The sequence below is a fragment of the Ambystoma mexicanum genome, chromosome 2p (genome assembly GCF_040938575.1).
Source record: "Ambystoma mexicanum isolate Mex_15411 chromosome 2p, UKY_AmexF1_1, whole genome shotgun sequence".
Classification (NCBI taxonomy): domain Eukaryota; kingdom Metazoa; phylum Chordata; class Amphibia; order Caudata; family Ambystomatidae; genus Ambystoma; species Ambystoma mexicanum.
The window spans coordinates 1,051,233,146-1,051,260,971 of NC_090923.1; the positions used below are offsets into that span (position 1 = coordinate 1,051,233,146).

The 27,826-nt window shown below is 49.0% G+C and overlaps 1 protein-coding gene across 1 annotated transcript in view; it reads right to left on the reverse strand.

Moving 5' to 3' along the window:
* SYVN1 (synoviolin 1) overlaps nucleotides 1-27,826 on the reverse strand; it is an 890,352-nt gene that overhangs the window by 529,987 nt on the left and 332,539 nt on the right. The window lies entirely within an intron of this gene.

The window sequence follows — 27,826 nt, forward strand, 5'->3', positions numbered from 1 at the left end:
TAGCATCCTACAAAATCTTGGAAGCCATAAACTGGCCGATAAAGGCACATTTTTAGAGAGCTGTTCTCATTTTATCATCTTCTTTCCTTTTTATCTTCGCCACGCTTACAGACACAGACAGAAACCTCAAATTTTGTAAAAATCTTTTGATTAAATACAAATAAAAAAAAAAAAAAAAAAAAAAAAATATATGCCATCAGCAATTGCAGCTAAATCTCCAGAGTCCGCACAAAGCTCTTGGAATTAACATTATGTAAGTATACGTGCCAATGAGAGATGCACTCTTCAGTTGGTTTATTGGGTTTCAGCAGGACTGATTACTGCCCGACAAAGATGTGGTGAAAGCACGTGCAGGCATGACCCCTTGTATAAATGAAGAAAGTATGACCATATTTTGTTTGGAAAACTCGGATCCAATGGCAGCAGGGATCTCCTAGAAGTATAGCAGAGCTTCAAGCGCATCTGCAGATTCAGCTGACAGTACCAATATGGGCAAGGAGTTCAGAAATTCTAAGTTGTCTGCACCATCCTTAATTACGCTAGGGCTATATAAACCTTTGTAATAATGGAGGAATATCTTGAGTATTGCAGAGTGACTCGTACACAACTCATCAGTATTACTTCTTACTTCGAGAACTCCCCTTATAGCCAATTAATTTAACTAGTGGCCTGTCATGCCCATCTCCCTGGTCTTTGTGGGAATTGAAACAGGTCTCCCTTTCAGGCTACGTTCTGTCATTGTAATAGGGTCTATGTAAAGCATGTATTCTCGTGCAAGGATTTTGAGTTTGGATATTTTAAGCTCCCTGTGTATACAGTTTAGCACCCAACTCGGTGGACATTGTTATGTCCTGAAAATAAACCTCATATTTGCAATAGTATAGACATGGTATTTATTGACAAACCCAATATTTTCTTTGAAGAGTTGCATATACATTCACCTCAAACAAAGGAACCAATAAGGGAGATAGCTAAACCGTGCAGAGGTCCTACTGGGAGTGGGATCGCCTAGCATAAGGTAAAGCACGAGGAGTGAATGATAGAGTACGAGTGAACATAAAATATGAATGCACCCATTTGGGAGTTTCACACAAGTTACTGTGACGGAAGCCCACCTTGGATGTAAGGGGTTCCTACGCTTAAGTTTGGCCTGAACCACAAAAGGGTTTGATAGAACGATCAAGCAGCAAGGCTTAGTCGAGGATGGGAGGAGGGCTGCAGGAAGGTACAAAGAACTATGAGCACACACTTATTCAAGAAAATACTAATACACTTAAAGTTATAGAAAAAAACATTTAATATATACAATAAGGGACACTGTTCAATATTTGCAAGTTACGTACTAAAACACAGTAAAACATGTAGAACACAACTACAAGTTTAAGTAATAAACCATAGATGTAGTAACTTTCAGAATAACTAGTCCAGTAACAAATCCCTTAGTAAAACCATCTGAAACATAAGCAAACTTTTCCAACATATGAAAACTTTTTAGAATTGTATTCCAACCAGTCTTAAGAAGTCCAGCCCTAGCTTATGAGAGTCTCACAATGTTCAGTTGGCACAAGGCCACCAGAGGTTAGGAGTTGAGCAGGATAGGCAAGATACAGTGTTCAAGGTTCAAAAGTGGCAGAGTTCAACATGATCTCTTCTAGGGTTGCAGGGAGGTAAAGTTGGGTTTTTCTTTCAAGTCAAGGAAGCCGAGGGGTTTACATGTGAAGTTGCATCAAGGACCAGTGTTCCAAGGAAGAAGAGAGTACAATGGGGTTTCCACCCCAATGTATCCATCCGCACCCTGGAGGGGTGTGAGATACAGCCATCTACAGCCTCAAGCAAAGCTCCAGGTAGGTTTTACAGGGGACAGAACAGTACCTTAGTATGAAGAACTGGTTGCTGCAGGATGGTTCCAGTGGTGTGTACATTGGGTGTTCCTGTCCTCACTGATTCAATACTGCAATCATTTTTGAGCAGTTTGTGATTTAAACCTTCCCAGGCACCCCATGCCATAGTGATAAATCCTAATCATGAGGTGAACAAACAACCATCAACTAGGATTGGTTTTATGGTAGCCTCTTTATTATTTTTGTGGCTAATCTTGTAAGTTTTTCTTAAAAAGAGATCGAGTGTTCAGGTTAAAAGAGACAACACAGAGAAACACCATGATTTTAACATGACATAGCTAGGTCAAAAGCAGGTCAACCACTGTGTATAAGCAAAGGTAAAGGTGAATCTCATAGTTTCAATGCTGTGAAGTATTGTCTTCAATTACTGTTTTTTTCAATACATTCAAACAGACCAGTAGAGTTAAGAAAACAAAGTCCTTTTTGATGTGGGGCATAGATATTTAGCCCTAACCGGGCTATTGTGCACAGCACTGAAACTATGAGATTGTGACTTTTATGAAGTAACATTGTGTATACCTCGAGTTCAATTATGACAATCACAAGGAGTCATTGCATATTGATTGTACAGACCTGAGAAGAATTGCACCTTTTGCATTGTTCATCTTTACTTTTGCTTATACACAGTTGTTGACCTGCTTTTGACCTAGCTATGTCATGTTAAAATCATGGTGTTTCTCTGTGTTGTCTCTTTTAACCTTAACACTCGATCTCTTTTTAAGAAAAACTTACAAGATTAGCCACAGAAATAATAAAGAGGCTACCATAAAACCAATCCTAGTTGATGGTTGTTTCTTCACCTCATGATTAGGATTTATCACTATGGCATGAGGTGCCTGGGAAGGTTTAAATCACAAACTGCTCAAAAATGATTGCAGTATTGAATCAGTGAGGACAAAAACACCCAATGTACACATATCTCGATCCCTCAGCCCATTATATCCTGTCCAAATTCAGGGCTGTCCCTCCAGTTATAAGGATGGTTCCAGTGGAGCGTCAATAGCAGACTCAGTCACAGGTTTCTCTGTCTTGGCGACAGATGGGGACTTGGAGGGGGTGGGTGGTTATCTGGTGACAGCTCTCAAGCAAACAGACGCCCAGCAACAGATCTCAGTTATGGCTTGTTGGCACCTTTGATTCTCGGTTAAAGGACAGATGTCACGACGGGAGATTCTTTTTCCTCTGTCCTTGTCTCGTGTGAGGAGGGCTTTGGATAGCTGTATCGAGTCTATCCAGGTCAAGAAAGATGCCCACAAAGTTCTAGGGGTTTTGTTCTTCGGGCGACTATGCAAAGCACATTGGTACAGGACCATGGGTATTGGTGAACTGCAGGCTGTGGAGGTCACAGCACTTCCAGGGAGGGCGAAAAATGCAGTTCATCTTGGGACTGATTAAGCCCACCGGTCGAAGGGAGGAAGTCGTCTCGTTCAGATCTTCCCTGTCGTTCAGAAGTGTAGGTCAGGATAGCAGGGGTTACTCAGCGGGCTCTGGCAGTCACTGGAAGTTTCTGGCGTATTCTTCCTTCCGGCTTCTTATTCGGATTCTTCTGTTCCAGTGGTCAATTGCCCTTCGGCTCCAGGACTTTGGAATGTCTGCAGAAGCACTGGCTGAGCCCAACAATCATATCCCTTGCAACGTTCGAAAACTCATGGTGGCGGTCCAATGAGAACAGCCAGCCACCCAGCCAGAGCTGGTTTGTCTCCTGCATTCTGCAGGACAAAGGACTAGGGCGGTGGGGGATTGGAATTCGGTGACACTTCCTGTCCTTCCAGTTACACTAAGACCCGTTGCAGGCTTTCCAAGGGAACGCCGGGGAAGACAAAGCAATTCGAGGAACCTCCCCCACCCAGGTAGGGGAAAGACCTAAAACTAGACAAACATCTTGATCAGGACTAAAGTACAGTGACCATTTTGGGTCAATGGTGACCCTTGTGTCCCCTACCGCATCCGCGATGACAGCCTGCGATAAAAGTTCACAAAAATGTTGTGTAAAAGGTACACTGCCACCAGCCTGAAAAGAGTGACTCATCACAGTAACCAAAAGGTTACTGGAGAAGTGAGAAAAGTGATACAATGTATCCCCTCAGCAGTCCACATAAGGTGGGTTGGTAACAGGGTGTTAACCAATGGGAAATAAAGAAACATTACAGTGGAAGCTCTAGCGGCTTCCAGCAACACTGAACAGAAAGTGCAGTGTACTACGTCAGTAAAATGTAGATGCCAGAAAAGAAAGCATGACTCGAAAACAATATAACAAAGAGGTAAAAAGGGTACACAGGATCATAGTGAAAGAACGGGTGTGTGGAAACTGGGTCCCACTCGCTCGGAAGAATCAGACATACTTCAAGAATGCATCAATAAGTGCTGGGGGACTCGCAGGCGGAGAGAATGTCACTCAAGAAAGAATCTACTCTAGCCCAACCCGACCCAACATGGATCTGAATACTAACCAGAAGGCAATGCAAGAAGCGAGGTCATTGGCAGAGGAATAGAAGGCGTGCTCCTTCTACAGGATGTAAACATATCCAGGAGTCAAATAATGCCTTATAACCCATACCATCCAGCACCACCTGTGCAGACTTGGTTATCATTCTGTGTGCTGTTCCAGAGTAATCAGGGTTTACATTCCAATTTGTATTAAAGTCACCACCCCATATAATTTGCACATCTGGTGTTTTGGGACAGAAAATCTGAAAATAAAAATCAGAATCATCAATATTAAGACTGTATACATTTAAAAGTAGCAATTCTTGACTGCATAGAACTCCATGTAGAATAAACGATCGCTAATAGAGCATGAGCGCCCGAACTGCAAACATTTATGTACAACTGCGGCAAATCCCTCGCAGGACAAGGTTGCTGTGTTGTGCAACCCAGGTGTTTAGCGACGAAGGTGTCAGAACGCAGAGTGCGAGCATGCAGCCCAACTGCCGACCAGAAGCGACAGCAAGGTAAGACAGGGTCGGGCGGGGGGCGCAGCCATTACAGCGTCCTACTAAACCGCCCTAATCTTAGGTAAGAATTAGTGCAGTCCAACTGGTGTGGAACTACACAAGACTTATCTCTTGGTATAAGACCCCACATTTTAATATAGGCCTATACTACACAAGTTGGCAGTGTGACTGAGCAGCCAGGCCAATCATAAGAGGGGTAATGTGAGCTGTAGAGCTGTATGATGAAATCAGTAAATACAGGTATCAAAGTAAAAACACACACTTCAGGTTATACAATAAATATTTATTTATACACAAAGATATTTAAAGCATTCTTTAAAAGCAGTAACTAGCAGTAACATGAATCCCAACTTAAGATTCAATTAAAAAACTGAAAAATAAAGCAGGTGAGTAATTCATTCACATGTTACACATTTTCCAGCACCAAGGGTGACGTCATTTGAGGTTAGTATAACACTTATTTTCTATCACCTTTGCAGCATTGAGTTGTTAAAGGGGGGGGGACAGTTGGGGTTAGAGCAGAACAGAATGGTACTCTATAAAAACAGTTAGCTGCTCCCAAAGGGATGCAGGCAGTCTTGTATCCTGGCATTAAGAGTATTCAACGATTAAAACCTGCAAGGGAACAAGCACTGCCAAAGCCAATAGGTTCAGAAGGAGGCCTTTAGGGAGCCAGAAAAGCCAAAGTCAATGGGCAAAGTCAAAGTTCTGATGCTCTTCTTCTTAGACAAATGTTCTTAAATAGTCAGTAGTTCAAAAAGAAATCACAGCTACTCAAGAGGAGTCACCTTGAAGAAGCACAAACTGAAAGGCCAGTGAGTTGAGGTCAACTCACAGAAGGGTTAAATAGCACTCCTCAAGGTAGGAACCATCCCAAATGGCAAAAGGCTAATGTTAACCAAGCCCCACAGACCTTTCAATTGAAGAATATGTTCCAGCTGAATTGCAGTGCAGCAGACCCTTGTTCCTGGTCCTTGGTCATGGTGACGAAAGGGAGGACGTCTGGCCGGCTCCTGTGGCAGCACCAGAGAGAGGGACTCTGCAGCAATGGATTCCATGGGATTCAGCGGCTCTGTGTGGTTTTGGTGCCTTTTTCTCAGTGCCAAAGAAGAACGAACAGCTCTGGTTAGAGGTTCCTTGATCCCTCGTCCTGGACTCCGCTGAGGGGACTCTGGATGCATATTGCCTGCTTCTGTAGGGGCCTCTGGAGGCCCACTAAGGTTGGGGAAGATTCGCACTTCGGGAGACAATGCACTCACAGATAGTCAAGGTACCCAGAATATTGGGATTCTGCAGCCTTGGAAAGTCACGGCAAGTCGGGGGTTGCGCCAAAATAGTTTGTCTTGAGGATAGTTGGTCCCACCAGACTAAGGGAGTAAGACATTGCGTACAGGTCTTCCCATGCGATTCGAAAACAGGGTCAGCACAGCTGCAGGGCTTCACCAAGCACTTTGCGGTCCATGAGGGTGCTGCTAGCATCTTCTCCGGATGTTGTCGACTCTTGTTTCTAGTCTCAAAAATCTCGCTTTTTATGCACGTTTCCATTCATTCACAGCGCCAGGCTGTCATTCACACAGCAGGGTGGCTGTCCTCCAGGACAGCCAGCCGGCCAATTGGAACTGGTTTCACTTAGGCACACCTAGAGACTAAGGACAGGGAAGTTTTGGGACCCTCCCTCACTTCTTACCTTTCCAGAGACACTGGAGCCAGGGCGGGCTTCAGGGCTGAAGCCCGCCAAAGGCAAAACACACAAAGGGATCAAACCAGATTCAAACTACAGAGTAAAAGCCCAGAAGAAACTAACAAAAGGGCGGAAAAAGAAGACAAGGGCCATTTTGTGAAAATTGTCATCCTTAGGTGCTGCCCTGCAGCTGAGCCATCAGCCTGCAGATACAGGTCTCCAGGTAGTAAAAAAGAAACCACTGTTAGTTAGTGTAACAAAATGTTACATGAGGAATGTGTTAAAGGAGTTAGTATGTAACCCCCAGCACTCCACATAGGGTCCACAAAGGAAAAGGTAAGTAAGACGGGGGTCATCTTACTATTCTTGGGAACAATAGTTCACCCAAGAAAATGTAGTTAAACATTAAGAGAAGTCCCAGGGACCTCAGTGGCCCTGCACAAAAAGGTGCTGTATGTCACAATGCAAAAAGCAGATGCCTATGTCGTTTAACAGACTCCATAAAACAGTGACAAACACAGAAAATCAGAGCCAGGAAAACACGAGAGTGAGAAAAAAAGTCTAATTCACTCAGGAGTTAAAATGAAAAAGCCCCGAGTCCAGCAAGAGAGCTGGGTGTCTCTAAGGTAAAAGGGAATTGGCACAGAAGAACGAGTTACTTACCCCCTGATAACGTTGTTTCGACTGCATGTTCCTCCCACATATTCCTCATCTTTTGACATGTATTGTCCAGCTTCAACGGCTTCGAGGGCGCTGCGCGTCAATGGCGTTGAATCTATGTCCCTCGAAGGCCTCCGTCGAGGATGTCATCGAAGGCATATATAGCACGAGCAGCTCCCATTGGCTTCAGTTCGTTCCCCCCCCCTTTACAGCAGAAATAACCGCATAACCACGGGAATTACCATACTCAGCCTTGAAGGAACGAAAGCTGTAATAGCATGGGAAATTCTACTGTGGGGTAGGCTGGGACGGCGATGAGGAATACATGGGCGAAACATCGAGTTGAAAGAACGTTACCAGGCGTAAGTAACTTGTTCTTTGAATGGATTGTGTCCTCCAATGTATTCCTAATCTTTTTACAGACAGTATTTGATTTGGGCGAGGGAGTAGAATATTACTTTACAGGTTGTCATGAACAGAGTGCAGGACTGCTTTACCAAAGCTACCATCCTGACTGAGGGAATATTCCAGGCAATAATGTTTTGTGAATGTGTGAATAGTAGACCACGTTGCTGCTTCACACGTTTAATGGTACACTCCTTAGCAGGCCTGTAGAGGTAGTCATGCCCATGGTGGAATGGGCCCTTAAGCCATCTGGAGGCTCCTTTCCTGCCAATCTGTAACATTCTGAAATGGCCAGAATTATCCATCTGGATAGGGTCTGCTTAGAGAGAGCCTGGCCCAGTTTATGACCTGTATATCCAATGAAAAGTTGATCAATACACAGTTTTAACTTTCTAGATATATAAAAGCTTAAAGCTCTATGAGGATCCAACCTATGTAGGGTTTCCTCCTCCTTGCTAGGATGAGGTGGGGGATAGAAACAAGGCAGAACAATTTTCTGTCCTATGAGGAAATCAGAAACTATTTTGGTCAAAACTGAAGGTTTGACCCTTAGAACAACCCTATCCTTTTGGATGGTAGCAAAGGATGGCTTGGACGAAGGTGCTACCAATAGAATGGTCAAAGGACAAGAATGGAAGTGTTTCAAAGGGGCACACATTAGGAATTTTAGAACCAGATTAAGGTGCCAAATTGGAACCTGGAAAGGAGATGGGGGAATACATTGGTGAGTCCCTTTAGATATTGTGTCACCAGTGGAATTTTGTAGTAGGACCATTCCTCCGACGAGCGATTGAAGATGGACAACGCCGCCAAATAGCCTCAAATAGTACCAATCTGGAGCCCCAGATTAGCCAAAGATGGCAGAAAGGACAAAACATCAGTTGTTTTACATATAAAAATTATCTAAATTATTTTCTCTGGACCAGTTTCAAAATGTATTCCAACCGCAACGCTACAAAGACTTTGTTGCTGGCCTTCTGGCCGAAAGCAAAATCTCCATTACGTCATGCAGAGGTTTCAATCCTTGTATCTCCTTTCAGAAACCAAGCGTGAAGTTTGAGTGTCTTGACCTCTGGATGAGACCCGACCCTCCTCTCGCGAGAGAAAGTCCTCTCTTTTTGGAAGACGTATTGGATGGCAGATGGACATGTCCAGAAGGTCCGGGTACCATGTCTTCCTGGCTCAATCTGTGGAAATTAGGATCATGTGATTCCCAAACTTTCTCAACCGCCCAATCATGTGAGGAATGACGGGGACTGGAGGAAACACGTACAGGAGTGGAAACTCACAGTCCACTACGAATGTGTCTCCTAGAGTTCCTTTTGGGGGAAATTCGCTGGAGCAGTACAGTTCGCACATCCTGTTGTCACTGGTCGCGAACAGATCCACTTGAGGGGTTCCCCAAAGGGTGAAGATCTTGTGAAGGACTTCCTGAGCTAATTCCCAGTCGTGGGAGACTGTGCTCTGCCTGCTCAGAGCGTCGGCCGCTGTGTTCTCCTCTCCGGCTAGGCGAACTGCCGATAGATTCCTTCATGTATTGCCCAGTGCGAGAGTTGCATTGCTTCTCTGCACAGTGGTAGTGACTCTACCCCTCCTCCCTTGTGGAGGTAGTACATGGCTGTTAGGGAGAATTCTCAGAAATGTGCCAATTCCCTCTACCTTAGAGATCCCCAGCAACTTTGGTGGATTTTGAGGACATTTGTTTAACCTGGAGACAGTGAGACCCTTTTTTTCCCCACTCTCTCATGTATTTTAATTTGATTTTTGTACTCTGTGGTTCTTTTGGTTATGTAGACTGACAAACCCCATAGGCATCATCATTTACATTGTGGCATATAGCACCTTTAGTGCAGTGACACAGGGAAGTCTTAGATTTCCCCCAAGGTTTAAATACATTCTCTGGGATAAACTACTGTTTCCCATAGCTGTAAAGTGAAATTGACTTTACCTACATTTGTAACTTTCTAGACCCAGTGCGCACCATCTTACAATAGGGTGCTGGAGGGGTTACCTAGTATCCCCTTTGTCTAGCTTCTCATGTAACACTTTTATATGACCCTTTCCTCACTGAATGGCTGGTGGCATTGGTTTTGTTTTTACTACTGTGGTGTGCTTTTACCGCGGGCTGCTTTCGCAGCTGCAGTAAAGCACCCAACGGTGCCATTTTTGTCAAAATGGCCCCAGTCTTTTTTTGCAATTTCTTTGTGTAACGGTCCATCTTGAGATTTACTCTGCGCGCCAAAACAGGGTTGGTCCCTTTGTTCGTTTTGCCTTTGGCGGGATTCACGTGTGAAGCCCGTCTCTGGCTCCAGTGTGTCTGGGGAAGGTAGGAAGTGAGGGATGTGCCCGAAACTCCCTATGATTAGTTTCCTAGGAGACCCAAATGCACTCTGTGATTGGCTGGCTGACTGTCTGGCAAGGACAGCCACCCTGCTGGGTGATTGACAGCTAGGCTGGAATGAAAGGGAGAGAAATTATAAGTTACTCACCGTAGTGACTAACGTACTCTTAGTCCATAGTCACCTTTCCTCCATACTGTATGGGCGTCCCCTTCCAAGGGACGGGAGACAACCTTTTTCACCAGAAAAAACCTTCTTCCCCTTTAAATATAGCGGCACGCGGGGGTGCAGCCCAGCGAGCATGCGCTGCCCTGACTCCGCCCTCTGGCGCCACACCTCAGTCCCCATTGACACGTCAACAATAGATTTAACATTGCCTAATGACACCATTGGTTGGTGGGACGTATGGAGGAAAAGGGACTATGAACTAAGTATGTTAGTCACTACGGTGAGTAACTTATAATTACTCTTCCGTCCTGTCCCCTTTCCTCCATACTGTATGGGCGATTACAACTCATTGTAGCCCCAGGGTGGAGAGGAGACCCTCTATAAGCAAATAGGTTCCTGAGAACCGCCTGTCCGAAAGCCGCATCACATCTAGAGCCGGCATCCAAACAGTAATGCTTGCAGAAAGCCGAGGGAGAGGCCCAAGTGGCCGCCCTGCTTATGACTTGCCAAGGGACATGGCGCTGGAAAGAGATGGGCGTTGCCTTGGCCCTGACTGCGTGGGCATGCATGTTGGCCGGAAGAGTCATGTGCTGGCCCTCGTATGCGTCCTTGATGGCAGAGACCATCCAGCGGGATATGGAAGCCTTAGAGGCCAGATAACCTGGTCTTGAGCCTACGAGAGTGACTAACAGGGTGACCGATTTGCGGAAGCCCTTGGTCCAAGTAGACTTTCAGGGCACGCCTGACATCCAGGCAGTGCAGCACTCTGTGCTTCATCCTTGGGATCGGTAAAGATTGAAGGAAGGACTATTTCCTTGTTCAAGTGGAAAGCAGACGGAACCTTGGGCAGAACTGCCGGGTGCGTCCGCAGGACTACCTTGTCCTTGTGAAAGGTGGTTTATGGTTGAGGCGACCAGTGCCTGGATCTCGCTGAATCTACGAGCCGAGGTAAGGCAGACTAGTAAGGCCGTCTTGATGGTGACTAGCCTGATGTCCACAGACGCCATTGGCTCGAATGGTTTGTGCACCAAAGACTATGTTAAGGTCCCAGACAGCGTGCAGTCTCTTGACGGGCGGGTTGAGCCTTGAAAGACCAGTCGGATATTTCTTGACGATCGGTTTGGAGGAGGCGAAAATGCCTTCCTCAGAGTTCTTGTAAGCCCCAATGGCTGCAAGGTATGTGCGGCAGGTGTCCACCTGCACGCCTCAATGAGCGAGGTGCACCGGAAAGGAGAGCACATCGTCCAAAGTGCACGCCAAGCGGTCACTTCCCTACGAGTCTGCCCAGTGGCAGAATCTGGTCCATTTGCTCTTGTACTGGGCCCTAGTAGCTTTGCTCCTGGAGCCTAATATGATCTCCAGATTGGCCTGTGAGAGGCTAGGGTTCCGAAACATTATCTGCTCAGGTACCACGCTGTGAGGGCTAGTTTCCCTGGCGCAGGGTCGGTAACTCTGCCCCCCTGTTGTGCCAGATGATGTGCTGGGCCCGTCAGGAGGTGAATCGGGGGCACCTTCGAGAGGCTGATTAGCTCAGAAAACCATGGGCTGGCCGGCCACCATGGACCGATTACAATGATGAGGAGTCGGCGAGACTCCTTGATTTTGCAAATGACCCTGTGGATCAGGGGAGTGGGCGGAAAAGCATAGGCTTTCATGCCGGTCCACTGGAGGTGAAACGCTTCACCCAGAGAGCCAGGGCCCTGACCCTGCCAGGATGTGAACTGGTGACACTTCTTGTGCCAGGTGGCAGAGATCCACGTGGGGGTGACCACACCTGTTGAAGAGCTGCTGAATAACGAGGTTGTTTAGCTGCCACTCATAATTTTCTGCTCCCAGCCTGCTGAGCCTGTCCGCTTCCAGGTTGGATTCCCCCGGGAGGTGGACTACCATCAGGTAAATGTCGTTTTCCAGGGCCCACTCCAACATACTGACCGTCAGTCTGCAGAAAGGAGGGGATCTCGTGCCTCCCTGCTTGTTGACATAGTACATGCTGGTCAAGTTGTCTGTCTGGATGAGGACCACCCCTGAGAAGTGGTAGGAATGCACTGAGTGCTAGCCAGATGGCGTTCAGCTCCAACCAATTTATGTGGTATTCCTGCTCCTGTCGAGTCCAGGTGCCAGCAGATCGTCCAGGGTGGCTCCCCAGCCCTCGAGCGAGGAGTCTGTGGTGATGGTGGTGGCCTGCGGGGGAGGGCGGTCGGAAGGGCTTGCCTGTCTGTAGGTTGCAGTCCCTGGACCACCATGCTAGGTCCGGGTGGAGAGATGGAGGAATGTTGGATCATCTCTGATTGAGAGCCCCGCTCCCGTTTCCATGAGGCCACGAAGTGCAGCTGAATCCTTCTCATCCTTAGTCTCGTGTGTGGCACGGGTAACGGGACCGCTGCCAGTAGACCCAGGAGTGTTGATACCACCATGCCAAGGTCACCTCTCTCTGCTGAGGAACTGGGCGGTGGCCCTTTTGATGGCCGAGATGTTGTCCTCCGACGGGAAGACCTTCTCGGAGCACGTGTCCCAGATGAGGCCCAAGAATGTCAGAGTCTGTGTAGGCTGCAGCTGCGACTTCTGGAAATTGAGCGAGAAGCCCAGATCGTGCAGTGTTTTCATAAGGTCATTGGAAGAGTGGTGAACCGTTTCCGGAGATGTAACCATGACGAGCCAGTCGTCGAGGTATGGGTAGATGTCGAGGCCCTGTGCTCTGAGGAGGGCCGCCACGGCATTCATGTGTCTGGTAAAGGCTCTGGGGGCCGAGTTGAGGCCAAAAGGAAAGACCTTGTATTGAAAATGGTAGCCCATGATCCTGAACCGTAGGAAAGAACGATGGGGCTGTCAAATCAGGACGTGTAGGTACGCGTCCTTCAGATCTAGGGAGCACATCCAGTCTCCCTTGTCCAATGTCTCCGCCATAAAAGCTGGCGTAACCATCTTGAATTTTTGCAGCGGTAAAGAGAGGTTGAGGGTGGAAAGGTCCAGCACAACTCAGGCCTGCCTGGTTCTTCTGAATGGCGAAAATCCTGGAGTAAAAGCCAAATCCTCGCTGGGAGGCTGGTACTTCCTCCACTGCCTGGCTCTCTACGAGCGACCGGGTCCTCGAAATTCTGACGCCAGAAATGTGCATGGAGAGCAAGCCTGCCCCCTACAGTCCCCCACCGGAGATACGTGGTCCAGAAGGGGCGTGTCATGCTTTCTTTCCCTCTGAGGCTGTCGCTGAGGAGGGGGACTGGAAAAAGCCCTTACTCCCTCCCAACCCCCCCCCCCATTTTGTTGCTTGCGCCGGCTCTGAGACGGCGAGGGGTCCGGCTGCCTGGATAGGTGTTCCTGAAAGCCGGAGAACCCTCCATATGTACGACCCCTCTCCGAGCGCTGCTGAGATTGAGTGTATGATTTGGGCGTGGTCTTTGTAAGGATCGATAAAGACTTTGCCCTCTGTGATCGTTTTTCTTCTTGTCCAGCTTTTCGTCCGTAGAGGAGTGGAAGAGGTCCCCCCCCCACTGCCCCAAATGGAACGTTAGATCTAGTATGCGCTCCTGGACATCCGGGTTTTGTTGCCCGGAGCCAGGCTATTCTTCTCATGTCCGTGGCAATACAGATGGCACGGCCTGAGGTATCAATACGAGCCACTGTGGATTCCATGAGGTCATGCGCCACCAGCTTGGCTTCAGCTAGCCCCGCCTTACTCTGGGTGGGGAGTTCCAGGAGGAAGTCCGCAATTTCCCGCCATAATCTCCGGTTGGCGGCAGCCACCATGGCATCGGTGTTGGCTTGACGTAGATGTTAAGAGGCGTTGGAATAGAGTTTCTTGCCATATGCCTCCAAGATCTTCTCCTTGCCTATCAGCGCCAAAGAGGCCGGGGACGACTGGGGCTTTGAGTATAGTGATGCTGCAGCGATCACCAAAGAGTGTGGCTGAGGATGGGCCGAAAGCAAGAGTGTATCCCCCTCCACCTGCCTGTACTTGGCGTCCTGGCGTCAATTGACCAGCTGGGCCAAGTGGGGTTTGAGCCAGCCCTTCTTGGCCAGGGAGACTACATCGGTCTGCATAGGAATCACCGATTTGGCAGAGGGGCATTGCATGAGGACTTCAGCCAGAACCCCCTCTGCCGGCGGCTCGAACTCGGGTTGGGGGAGTCCCAGATACTCCGCCAGACCAGCAAGACGTTCGTGGAAGGCCCTGGCTAAGGATGGAGTCTCTGGATCCTCCTCCTCATCTGTATCCTGCTGATCTGGAGGATGTTGTGGAGGAGGCATCTGTGGTGCCACTAGCATTGCGGGAAGACTTCCCTGATGGCGCCCTTGACGATGACCCACACCTGAGGTGACTTCATGAGGCCGAGAAACTTCTCGAAGAGCACCTCCTCACAGGCCAAAGAGGTGGCAGGGGGTGCCGACGGGATAGCGGGGAGCTGCTGGAGCCGCTGCGTACCCTGTCCATATGGACGCAAAGGAAAGCTGCCCTGCGCAAATGAGGTGTAGACTGTAGGCCACGTACCTGGTTGAGGCCAGTCCCACCAGGACACTCGTTCCATGCCGAATTCCTGGAATGGCGTTGCACGGGTGCCTCCTTCTGGGACGGCAGCCATTTTGTCGAGCAGCCTGCCACGTGCCTGCGCCATGTTGCTTGGCCCGGCCTCGCCCAAGACTCTTGCATGTAGATCACAAGGCCTCCCCTGCTCCTCGGGCCTAGGCCCAGTAGGTGTAGCATCCTCGACCCGGGGGTCGGTAGAGCTGCGTTTAGGCGCCCCCTCGGACGTATTGCCGGTATTATGGCGTAGCCCCTCGGCCATGGTGCCGGTAAAAGGGCGGAGCCCCTTGGGTGTAGACCCTGTAAAAGAACATTCCAGTCCCTCAAAACTGTGCCCAGGAGGGTCCGAGGATCTCTCGCCCCGAAGGCCGGTAGCTGAAGCAGCCTCGGTGCACGTGCTGGTAGAAGGACAGGATCGGTCCCACCCGCGCGGGAGAGTCTCCCTTGCGGGGTGCGATAGAAAATATCGGCCCTACCTGGGGCCTGGGGTTGATGTTTAAAGTTCTTGAGATCCTCTGGAGGCGACCTCTGGAAGAGCTCCCTCCACCTGGCTAGTCTGTTCTTCAGCGCCTTCGAGGACAGCGAGTCACACGCCAAACATGATTGCCAACCGAGATCTGGGCCACGGAAACGTAAGCAGAGGGTTGGGGGGTCTGAAGTTGGGATGAGCCCGTTGCAGGATGGACACCTGCTGAACCCTGTAGAAGTCGACATGTGCCAGGGAGGAGCGGGATGCATGAGGACCGAGTACCTGAATGACAAACAAGACAAAGAAGTATCCGTGCATGGAATTACATGGCCAAAGCCAAACCCAGGAGCGATGGTGAATTTGGCCCGTTCCCGTCGACGGGGAAAAAGGGGACCAAGGTGGGGCGCCGGAGGGCGGAGTGAGGCAAGCGCATGCTCCCTGGGCCGCACCCCTGTGCGCCTCTAAATTTAAAGGGGAAGAAGGTTTTTTTCTGATGAAAAAGGTTCTGTCTCCCGTCCCTTGGAAGGGACACCCATACAGTATGGAGGAAAGGGGACGGGACATAAGAGTACTGTATAAAAGGCAAGTCTTTTGGCTTAGAAGGCAGAGTCGACCACTGGACGAAGGAACGGAAGAAGAACTTGAAGAGGACACCTGCTGCAACTCCTGGACCGTTGGTTTGCCCGGTGAAGCCCTGCAGTGCCGAAACGCCAAGTTTGCATCGACAGAGAAGCCCCTGCAAGGACGACTTCTCCCCTTGAGTTGGTGGGACCAATCAACTCCAAAGTAAGCCACCTGGACATCCATCTCGGAGCTGGTTGAATTTCCATAGAGTTGCTGCGTGAAACCATAGATCCAGGAAGAGGAACACCAGGTTGTGTGTGTTGCTTTTAAGTTGGCCAAGAGCTCCAGGAAGATCCTCCGGACTCCCAGGAAGCAGGACTGACCGAGCCTGAGCCCCCTCAGAGTGCAGGACCCAAGTAGCAAGGAAAGTCCATCTCGACAGCCAGGATCTGCAGTGTTGCTATTTGCCATAGGCGCGAGGAGCTGAAACACTGAACAGCCACTGAAAGTGAAGTTTGCCGGTTGCAAGTTTTGACCGTCCCAGTGCAGGAGTCCCCCGACGTCCTCCCTCATGTCCGCACGACCGAGGTACAGGAACAGTGAGATCTGTAAAGCTGCACAGGAACAGGAGTCATCTGCTGCATCTTTTCTTCATTTTAAAGGTACTGTACAAAGTCTAAGAAAACATACCTCTTGCTGTAGAGTTTCTTGCATCTTCTACTACTCACAAGTCTAACAGCTTGTGGCCCTACAATGATTCATCTTTTTCTTCAAAGACTTCTGAAAGAGTGTGCAAAGGCTTTTCTACTTACCTTCAAAGAAGTGCTTCAGCCCATAGACTCTTGCTTATTGACATTGGCTTAGCCTGTTTTAACTGAATGACTCTTATTGGGGGATCTGAAAGTATTTGCCTGCTTAAGAAATATTTGTGGTATCTCGTTTTCTCTAATAATCTTTAGCCTTTTTGCTTGCTCTTACTAAGTCTGAATGCCAACAGTAATACATTAATGTCAACAGCACCCTAGCAATTGAAGTCACCTGTGGGTGTAGGTCTCTGCTGTATGCCATCCCAAATGGGTATTTACTGATTCGGAACAAGAGTGTATAATTTTGAAATGTGTGTGGTGTTTTACAGTGCTCCCTTCTGAAGAAGGCTTATATTAACTGACTGGTAAACAAATGAATTGCTTTATCAAGAAACCCTGGGTGTAAGCATCTGCTAGAATACGTTTCACTGTGAACGTCTGTGAAACTCCACTACAGCTAACATTGACCCCTCTTGAGATGAGCCTGGCTACTCATCCACGCTACCAACCTGTGTAGTACAGACTTAAACCTAAGGTTGGGTTACTACTGCCAGGAGCTCAGGGTTGTTGTAGTGCCCCCTAAGGGTACTGCATACAATCTTGCCTAACACTGCACAGTGGTAGTGACCCTACACCTCTCTTGTGGAGGTAGTACATGGCCACTGTATTGTCCGTCATCAGGACATTCTTTCCCTGTACAGAGGGCAAGAAGGCCTCCAGCGCTAGTCTGATTGCCATGAGCTCCAAAAGATGGATATGTAGTTTGGACTGCGATGGAGACCAGCGACCGCTGACTGTCAGATCGTTGGCGTGGGCTCCCCACTCCGTGAGCGAGACGTGCCTCACTACTGTTATCTCCGGCCATGGTTGCCAAAAGGGTTCTCTCTTCAGAATGTTGTCCTTGCAGGCTCACCACAGAAGATCCTGTGCGATCCTGCTTGGAACCTGAAGTAGGTCCTACATCTTTCCAAAGAACTGGGACAATTGATTTCTGAGGACCCATTGAAGGGATCTCATTCTCAGGCGGGCCTCTGGCACCAGAAAAATGCAGGATGCCATGAGGCTGAGAAATCTCAAAAATAATTGAAGGCCGGGAGACACTGGGCACTTTGAAATTTGGTGACCATCTGAAGAATGTCTTGACCCCTCACCTCAGGTGGCAAGCTCTTTCCCAAGGAAGTATCCAGTACAGCTCAGATGAACTAGAGTTTTTGAGAAGAGTGTCAGGCTTCTCCCTCAATTACAAGAAATTCCATATGACACTTCTCAAAGAGAGTGGCAGGTGACGTTGAGATGATCCAAGACTTTTTTGGGAGAACACGCCATGATCAGCCAATCGTCCACGTAGGGGTAGACGTGAATCCCCCCACTGGTGAACTGTGACTCAACACCTCAGACAGGTTTTGAGGCAGCTGATGCAGTGGCAGATGGTAAGGAAGCCGCTGCTTGAACTGGCTTTGCAACCCTTCCTCATCCACCACGATGAAATCTTCTTTGGCTTCTTTGACTGGCAATTCCTCTTGCCCTTCCAACTGAGTAGTAGCGAAAAGATCTACCTCTCCAAGGTTGTCCACTAGGTCAAAAAGGCAGAGGTTGCCCAATAGCGGTGGCTAAAGATTTGGCTGCCGCCTTCGAGGTCTGCAACTTCTCAAGACTCTCACCAGCCTTGTTGCCAAAAAGGTGAGACGCGTCAAAAGGCATGTTGAGAACCTGACTTCCGCAACCACGCAAACTTGCGCATAACTGTGCTGGTAGCCATGGCTCTGCTGATGCTGTCAGCAGAATCCAAACCTGACTAAAGCCACTCGCACATGGCTTCTTTGCAGTCTGTAACTATGGCTAACAAGCCGTCTCTTTCATCCCCTTCGGGAATGTGCTCTGCCGCCATGGAAATGCTGTCCCATAAAGTGAACGTAAACTTTGCAAGGGCACATGTGGAGATGGCAGATTTGAGTGCCATACTCCCTGCGGAAAATACCTTCCTTGCCCATCCATCTACTAGTTTGTCATTATCAGGAGGGATGGTAAGGGACGCTGCTTGTTTAGATGTCGCAGTAGATGCCTGCACCACCAGATCTCTGGAGTGGGGTGTTTCGACAGGTAGTCGGGGTCACTACTGGAAGGGCAGTATTCTTGATCAAGTTCTTATTAACCGCTGGAATGTCTCCGGTATAATTCATTGCCACCCTTTTCTGCAAGGTAATGGGGAATGGTGATATGAGGTCCGACTGTGGACCCTTGTATAACATGTCAGTAAGGTCATTTTGTTTGCACGGCAGTGGAGGTCTACTCCAACCCATGTAATCCACTACCTTTGACACGAGTTGCCTGTAGGGCGCATCGGCATCTTCCCCAGCCTCTGGTTTCCCAAACGTCAATTCAGGTGAGGTATCCATCCAACTTGCAGTCTGCAGGTTATCATAGAGGTCCTTCATTCTGGAATCCTCTGCAATAAAACTCTCAGGCACATTAGGCGTACCATATTGTAGGCCAAATGGGGCCTCATCAGTCTGCTCCTCCTCTTCATAGATGGAAGAAAGACTTAAACTAGCCTTTCCTGGGTAGTGGCCCATGTGTTTTCTCAGAAATACGTTTTTTTTGTCAGTAATGGGTTTGACACTGGAGTAGTTAGAACTTTCTTTATCTGCGTCATTGGTTTAACTGGGGCACTCAGCGTCTATGGCGCAGCTGCGAATGATGGCGCAACCGATGTCGATGGCGTCGAGTGTTTGGCTGGTATCGACTTATGTTTGTGGCTCGACTGATCATCCGATGAGATTTCATCAGATTGAGGCCTCACTATGTGCGCGGAAGGAGCATAGCTTGGAGGCTTTTGTTTTTCGAATATTTTGAGCAGCTCTGTTCGGAAGGCCTCCCACTCAGCTGGAGTGGACTTTTTGGTTGGACAAGCAACTCTCTCAGGGGAAGCGCCCGACGACAAAGTCGAAGAAGGCGACCTGCAGTGCCTTCTCTTTGATTCCTTAGAGGACAAAGAAGAGTGGTGTGAGCCACTCCTCGATCTCGACCGCTTGGCCTTCCTCAGAGAAGAGTCGCCTCTCGACTCGTCGGTCAAAGGTTTCACAGTCCTGGTAGGGGTTTTAAGGATTCAGCCTACCTTCAACTTCCCCTTACGTTCCTTCAAGGCCTTTCCAGTCCGACTAGCACTTGGAGCAGTCGGAGGCGTCATGGTCCAGCCTGAGGCACCACAAACAAATTAGGTGGGGTTCGGACAGAGACATTTTCGAATCGCAATCCCGACACTTTTTGAAACCGAACTTCAGTCGTCTGTGTCGATGATGAAGACATATCTATCTCGAAATGGTGAAGTTGTCACAAGTGAAGAAGCGCGCCATATTTCTCGAAGCACACGCGGTCGCAGACAAATAGATGTTAAATGTTAAATGTTATATATGCCTTTGATTACATCATCCTTGATGGAGGCCTTCGAGGGACATCGAGTCGACGCCATCGTCACACAGCGCTCTCCAACAAATTATTTTTTCCGAAGCAGCTGAAGCTGGACAATACATGTCAAAAGATGAGGAATACGTGGCAGGACACAATCCATTTGAAATTAAAATTATCCCCAACACCTACCTCACGCTCATTTCCATTTCAATGCGAATCTCACCCTGCACGGTCTCTACGCATCCATTAGGTTGTCCTTTCCACCCACTGCCCGTTGCTGCCCTTGTTTCTCCTCTTCCTCGTTTCTCCTCCTCCTCCACCCCCCATGGTGCTCTCAATTTCCCCCATCTTCTCCAACTGCTTTTCTATCTCCTACCCTACTCTTCTCACTAAGACAGGAAGGAAGAGGCTCAAGGACACCCTGGTCTTCAATCCATGCCTTCCCATCGCTGACACCCATGTCAGTGCGCCCTCCAGACAGACTCTCACCGACATCTTCGTTTGTTCCTTCTCTCGACCTGTTGGACCTTCAAATAAGGTTGCACTTCCGCTGCCTTCCTCCTCTTCTTCCATTAATGGTGGCACCTGGTGGGAGGTGGTCCTGGCCTCCTCCCAGTCCTCCAAAGTCATCATTGTCTATCTAAACGGCACCATCATGATCCAGGGAACTCAGCCCAATCTTCGATTTGATAGGTGCCTCCCTCAACTCATCAACTTCCTTCATTATCCTGCTATTCCTTCTACCACTTCTCTGGCTCCTCTGCCACCTCCTACTGCTCTGGCTCCCTTGCCATCTACCTCTCTGGCTTCTCTACCACTTCTGAGGCATACTCCTCTCCCCTGTACCCCTCCCTGGCAATCTTTCAGAGGTGGCAACATGCTCCAAGTGGCTAATCTCAACTCTCACTCTGCAAACACTCATCTGACATGTGCCACCACCTTGAACTCCTGGACCTGGATGTTTTTGCTCTTACCGAGACATGGTGCAAGGCCAGCTCTGTCACAAGTATTGACACACACTCCTCCCTGAGGGATACAAGATCCTCTCCGAGCACAGGCCCAACAGGCCCTGAGCCGGAGTGGCCCTAATCTTTCCTGAGTGGATCCCTGCTTCCATCATCCACACTCAGACCTATTCCTCCTTTGACTGCCTGGTCTGCAGGCTCTCATCTCTCCGGGCCTCCCTCTGACCATGGCCACCATCTACAGGCCAGATGGGCTGACCTCACATCTCCTCTCCTTTCCTCTACCTCCCAGCTTCTTCCTCCTTGGGGGATCTCAACATCCAGCTAGACTCCCCAGACTCCTATGTGCTTTTCTGCAATGTATGCAACTCTTTCCCTCTGCATTCTACACTCTGGTCCGACTCACTCTGCCGGACAAACCTTGGATGTAATCTCTTCAGACAACCCCCTCTCTAATCCTCTCACTATTCCGCTCTCCTGGACCGCAACTTTCTTTTTTATTTTCACTTGAAGCTTCCGGTCCCCTTGGCAAAGGCCCACCAAGCACTACCACCTTCCTTTGAGGTCATTCGACCCATGAAGAGTGTCAGTGGCCGCCTTTGCCTCAACCCTCACTCCCCCACCTACTCCTGCGACTGACTCCCATCCTGACACAGCCCTGTCCAACCTTCACCTTTCCATCACTAGCTCTGGATATCCTTGTCCCTGTCATGAGGATCCACCTGAAGCCGGTCACCAAGTGCAACTCTTGGTATGACTCCCATCTGGCCGCTCAGAAACGCAAGTGCAGAGTAGCTGAACAGAAGTTGGGAGCTTCGGGTGCACCCTCTGACAAACTGGCCAGCCACCTTCTCCAAAGGCAATACAGACTCTCGATCTGCTCTAAGAAGAGGGTCCATATCCAAGCCTGCATCTCTGCGGCCTCTAACATGGCTGAACTTTTCAAAATCTGCAAGGAACCGGCCAATCCTACTGCTGTATCTACCTCTTCTACACCTATCCAGGCCCTCTGAACGGCTCTGGCTTCTCATTTCACCACCAAAACCCTGGACATCCTGTTCGCACTCTCCTCCTCTTCTCTCTCCCTCCCTCTACCTCCCTCAAGCCCTCCACGGTCGTCCTCTCCTCCTCCCCCTACCCCTCTCCTTCCTCTCCCTCTCACCTATGATTCTAGACAAGCCCAGTCTATGAAAATCTCATCCAAATAGGTGATCCTGCTCCTCCAGTACCATTAAGGACATTGGTTCTCTTGCTCCAGCCTTGGCCCATTTATGTACTCTTTCGTCACTGGATCTGTTCCCTCTTCTCAAGCACTCCCTTGTGTAACCCATACTAAAAAAAAACTTCTGCCGATCTCCATCACTCCAGGAGAAGTTGGCCATCTCCCAGCTAACCCTCCACAATCTGTTGGCTGCCTCCATGAACATCAGTCTGGTTTCAGAGCAGCAAGAGGCAAGGAAACTGCACTCTTGAACACCCGTGAAGGTCTGCTGTATAATCTTGACTAGCTCTCCATTTGACCTCATTCTCCTCAAACCTTCCGCTGCATTTGACAACGTCAACCACAACATCCAGATTACTCGTCTCTACGAGACCGTGGGCATCAGGGATCAGGCTCTGGCGTGGCTGAACTCCTTCCTCCTGGACCTACCGTCCCAGGACCAGTTTGGGTCTCTCTCCACATGTGGTGTACCCCAGGGCTCCATCCTCTCCCACTGCCTCTTCAATGTCTATCTGGCCCCTTAGGCCCTCCTGATCTCTACCTTTTTGTCTAACTTTCAGTGTTATGCGGGTTCCAAGCAGCTCTCTTTCAGGCTACACTCAGCCTCCTCTTCCTTGCTCATCCCTAACTGTCTATACGCTTTTCAGGCATGATGCCCCATTTAACGGTCTCTGCGTTAATGCCATTAAGACTGAGATCTTTCTCTTTGGGACCCCCTGCTCCCACTTTCCCTCTCACTCTAGTCCCCCTTGGGTCCTCTGCCAACTAGCTCTCTCCTTACATCACCGACCTTGCCAAAAAGGCCCATTTCCAGCTGCACCTCCTCAGGAGTATTCTCCCTTTTCTCACCTTCCCCCAGAAGCTCACTGTCTCCAGCGCCCTGGTTTTCTCTAGGCTGGAGTACTGCAACAGCCTCAATCTGCCCAACTGTACGCCCCATGCCACTCATCCAGAACAGGACAGCAAGTCCTATCCCTGGCCTCAAGCCCAGAGACCGCATCTCTCCAGCCCAGAAATCCCTCCACTGATTCACGGTGTCTGCAAGGATCAAGTTTAACACCCTCTGCATCGTGTACAAGGCTTTCTGGGGGCATGGCACCCACTACCTTCAACTCTCTTCCTAAGCATCTTCTTCCTAGAGCCCTCCGCTCGTCTACTTCTAATTCTCGGCGGGTGAGTCGCTTCTCCAAGCAGAGAATAGTGGGTAGATCAATCTCCTCCGCAGGTGCCTCCCTCTGGAATGGCCTCCGTGTCTCTCTGCGCCTTGAGCCAGATCACCTTAAGTTCCGGAAGCTACTCAAGACCTTCCTTTTCTCCTCTTTGTTCTCGCTCCCTCTCTGCTGCAAACAAACTTGCTCCTGCTATGTCTGAAAGGCTGTTTGGTATCTTCCGAGTCTAACAGGACACCAGGGCCCCCCTGACCAGTTGCCCTGCACATGCCACCTGGCCCACCTTGCAGTGCCGCCTGGTTTACCTGGCACTGCCCCCTGAAGTCCCAACCTTCCTTGCACTCAACTCAGGGCCCTGTTGCTCTGGTAAATTTCTCCCTGTACCCTCTCCCCTGCACTTCTTGTTGCGCACTTGCACAATCTAAATGACACTAGGCCTAGTAGTTTGTATTGTCATCATTTTGTTCCCCCTCCCTTACTTTGGTGCGCCCTGAAACACTTGTGTATAGGCGCATAATAGATAAAATCAAACTGTACTCAAATAGACTATGTAGAAAAACTAGAGTAAAACTATGCAGGCCTTATTTTTTTTTAGCAAACTATTCATGCACAGTGCTTAGAAATGGCGCTCAATAAATGATAAACCTTTACGTGATTTAACGGGATTACCTAGATCACAAACATTCACTCTCAGTTGCCACAGCTTAATTGACATCAGACCTATGTATCACTATGTTTCAAGCAATAACAAAGTTGTCTTTGTCTCATTGTTAAATGGATGCCCATAAGATGTCATTGTTCCGCCATGTGCAATTTAAACCACTGACTACAAACTCATTCACCTGTGTTACGCTCACCTGGTCTCTGCGGGGACGTTTGAGCACGGTTGGGGCCCTCCCTGGACCTGGCTCCCCTGGATCGGTTTTCTCCCCCAGGTGCTGCAATGCCAACTGCTCTGGTTGCTGGTACTGCCTCTGATTTCTCGTAAGGATGAGCTCTCCGTCCTGCTTCTCATTAGCAGGGGTGCCTTGTATTGACCTAGTTGCTTCACTGGTCCGTGGCTGTGGTGGCCCGGGCCGGCTGCGACCAACCACTTGGAAGGTAAGTGTTCTTAACAATGATTATTGTCCGTGTTCTTATGAAATGTCTTTTTGCCGTGATTATAGTTCGTAATTCTTGCAATGTCTTTTCTCTCCCCTATAGGTGTGAAGATGGCTGCTCGGAGTCGCAGTGTTTTGAGCGAGCCCCAAAGATGCCCCAGAGGATAGCGAAGCTTTCAAATAGATGGTAAGTTGGCTTTAAGGGTAGAACGCAAGGCTTAGGTGTTGCACGGCCAAGCGTAAGTTATTTGTGCTGTTTCTAACCTTTTGTGTTCTTTTCTCTGGCAGAGAAGGCCTGCCGGCGTCAAGCGAGAAGCGGCTGTTCGAAGGCCTGTCCGCGGTTGCAGGATGGATGACTCTGAAGATGATGGATGAAAGATAAGCTCCCGCATAGCTGGATGTCCGGAACAGGTGAGGATGCGCGCCAACTCCGATGACTATGGAGATCAGATAAGATGCAATGCGCTGCAGGCGATGGGAGTGCAGGAGACAGTTAAGGTGTGCTTACAACGATGGTGTAGCTGGAGCTAGGTAAGATGCGCTCTCCGCGATGGTGTAGCTGGAGCCAGGTAAGATGTGCTCACTGCGATGGTGTAGCTGGAGCCGGGTAAAAATGCGCTCACAGCGATGATGTAGCTGGAGACAGGTAAGATGCGCTTTCAGCGATGGACTGGAACGTGGAGGATGCACGTCGAGGTGATGAGCTGGAAAACACGTAAGAACTCTGCAGGCGGCGGTAAGCGTTACGCTGCAGAAAGCAGACTAGCGCGAAGCGCCAATGGTCGGGCAGGTTGGCCTTAAATAGGCTGGCCCCGGCCCGTTAGGCAGAAACCTGTGCAGTTCCCTTAGGGACCACTGCAAAAGATTTAGGACCACAGGTGGTTGGCAGTAAACCCAATTTGTAGCAGTCTGTACCACCCAGATTTACCTGGTAGCTGTGGCTGAGCAGTCAGACTTCTCTCAAGAGGAGTTAGGCAGTATATAGAGTATACACAATAGGTACAGGGATACAGTAGCACAAGCAAACACGGAGCAGAGCTTTGGTGTAAAAGTATATAATTATTTAAAGACACTTGTAAATTACACTAGCACACAAAGATGTAAGTAAATTCAACACACAGTCACTAATATATATATATATATATATATATATACACACACACACACACACACACACACACACAACCCTAATTACTTATTAGACAAGTCTTAGTGAGAAACACCACTTCTTTTCAGACAGAGGCGAGCGCTTAACATAAGATGGCACTCCAATAAGTTATAGAAAAAGGGAGGGAAAAGGCAAAGTTATGAAAGCACACAATGTCAATACTTTTCAAAGAACCACAGTGAGGCAGGTTAGGCAAAGTCTACTGGAGAGCAAGGAAGTTCAAATGCCAGGCCCACTCTTAGAGAGAGCAAGCAAAATGTGTCCAGGATCACACAGTGGGGTTATGCCCAAAGAGTCTTTGTAGATAGTTCATTAAAGATTGAGATCAAGTCAGGAAAAGTTAGTTAACGGGCCCCAGGCCAACCTAGGTTAGAAAGTCGAGGATTTACTGTCACCCTGAAGATCTGTCGCAAGGGAAGCCAGGCGGGACACAGAACCTGAAAATGGGAAGAACGCTCCAGCGGGGGCAGTTGTTCGTGGCAGCGGGTGCAAATCGGTGTTTCGTCCAGAGGAAGAGGAGGTCTCGACGTGGAGGAAAGCTGAAGGTCGTTGCGCTGCCAGGGAAGAAACCAGCCGCAGAGTTTCCCGGTGACAAGGTACCACCCTTTTCTTCACGGTAGTGGTAAACCGTGGTATTCCGGTTGCCGGGGTGCTTGGCATGGGCAAGGCGGCCATGAGATGGTCCAGGAAGGCGAAAAGACGGGCAAACTTGTTATCCCCACCAGTCAAAGGAAGAAGACTCTCCGGGCTGGAGATCTCCTCTTTTGTCGGGAAAAGTGGTGAGACGGTTCAGCAGGGCTCCACCAGTGGCGGCGTCGTTGCAGGTCGGCTTGGCTTCTCCCTCCTCGGATTCTTTAGGTCCTGTGGCGACGTCTGAAGTCCCAGTCCCCAAAGCCCTGCTTTTATGCAGAAAACCCCCATTCATTCAGCCTAGCTGTCACGCAAACATGCTAAGTGAGTGCGACTTGAGTTGCCGAGGCAACTCAGTCCAGGGTGCCTAAACTCCCTCCCACACCCCGTGGTACCCAGACAGAGTGGCACCACTTTTGGAGGCTTCTGTGGAGAAGCCCGCCAAAAAGTGAAACAAAGGGCTCGACTTGGGTTGGAGTCACAGAAGCGAACACAAACGCCATTTTGGAACCATGTTTCGGCAAAAAATACCAACAGGTGAATTTATATTAATTTAATAAACCAGCGGTATGTTCGAGGCTATATTAAAAAGTGGTAGCCTCGAACAATGGGAAAATCCCATAGGAATATATTCGCGGTTGAATATAAAAAGTAGTATCCACTGCCACCAGCCAAAACTCGGGGACTGGACAGTGCCCCCTCGAACAACAGACCCCGGGGTAATCCAATTGCCCCGACCAGTACGTCCACAATATAATGGTTTGTACTGTTCTGTTCACAATTTAAGACTAGTAAAGCCAATGGTGACTTTACATGCCCTGGCAAACAGTCAGTCCCAGGGTATGGAGTCTATGTTGGGGGGTCGCTACGACACCCGAGTTACTGCAAGGAGGGTGCTGTGTAACCCACATATTAAAAACACATGAAACCCTATGGGGTAAAGGACACCATAGCCCATAGAACACATACAAAGTCAAAGGAACACCTCAAATCATTTCTAAGAGTGGGAGGAATAGAGTCTCACTCTTAGCAGGAGAAAAAAATAAACCCCAAAAATCCAGCAAAGCTGCTGGGGGACTCACTAGGTTTGGGAAATTAGCCTTTACCGAGAATTCTCCCTAACAGCCCCTCCGTTTGACCCCGCCTTGCGTGCTCCACAATGTTCTCCTATAGCCACGCCCCGCCTGGATGCACGTGCCTTAGGCACAAAGTGTGCAAAGCACACTTTTGCATGAGCCTGGTGCCGGAGGCGCCAGGACTGAGTCTATTTGGACCCTGTAGGTGGCAAAAACACGGGCCCTTGTCCAGTGGCCATAACAGCACTCCACCTCAAGGCCCTTCTCACGGGCGTTCTTCTCCCTGGTCCTGGTTGGGTGGGGTTATCACGATGGAACCGTCTGATAAGTCGAGGCGCATGGATAAATTCAACAGGTTCCGATGTGCGATCTTGAGGTCAGTAACCCTCACAGTCGATCAAGTAGTACAGTTTTGATCGTACTAACTTAGAGTCCAGAATGTCTTTAACCTCGTACTCAGGTTCTCCCTCTAGGATCTCAGGCTCATGTGTTTTTTTTTATCCTAGTCTCTGGTTTCACAAGTTTTAGGAGGGAAACATGAAATACTGGATGGATCCGGATATTGGCTGGTAGATCTAATTTTATGGCCGCAGGATTAATGATGGCTTTGATGGGGTAATGT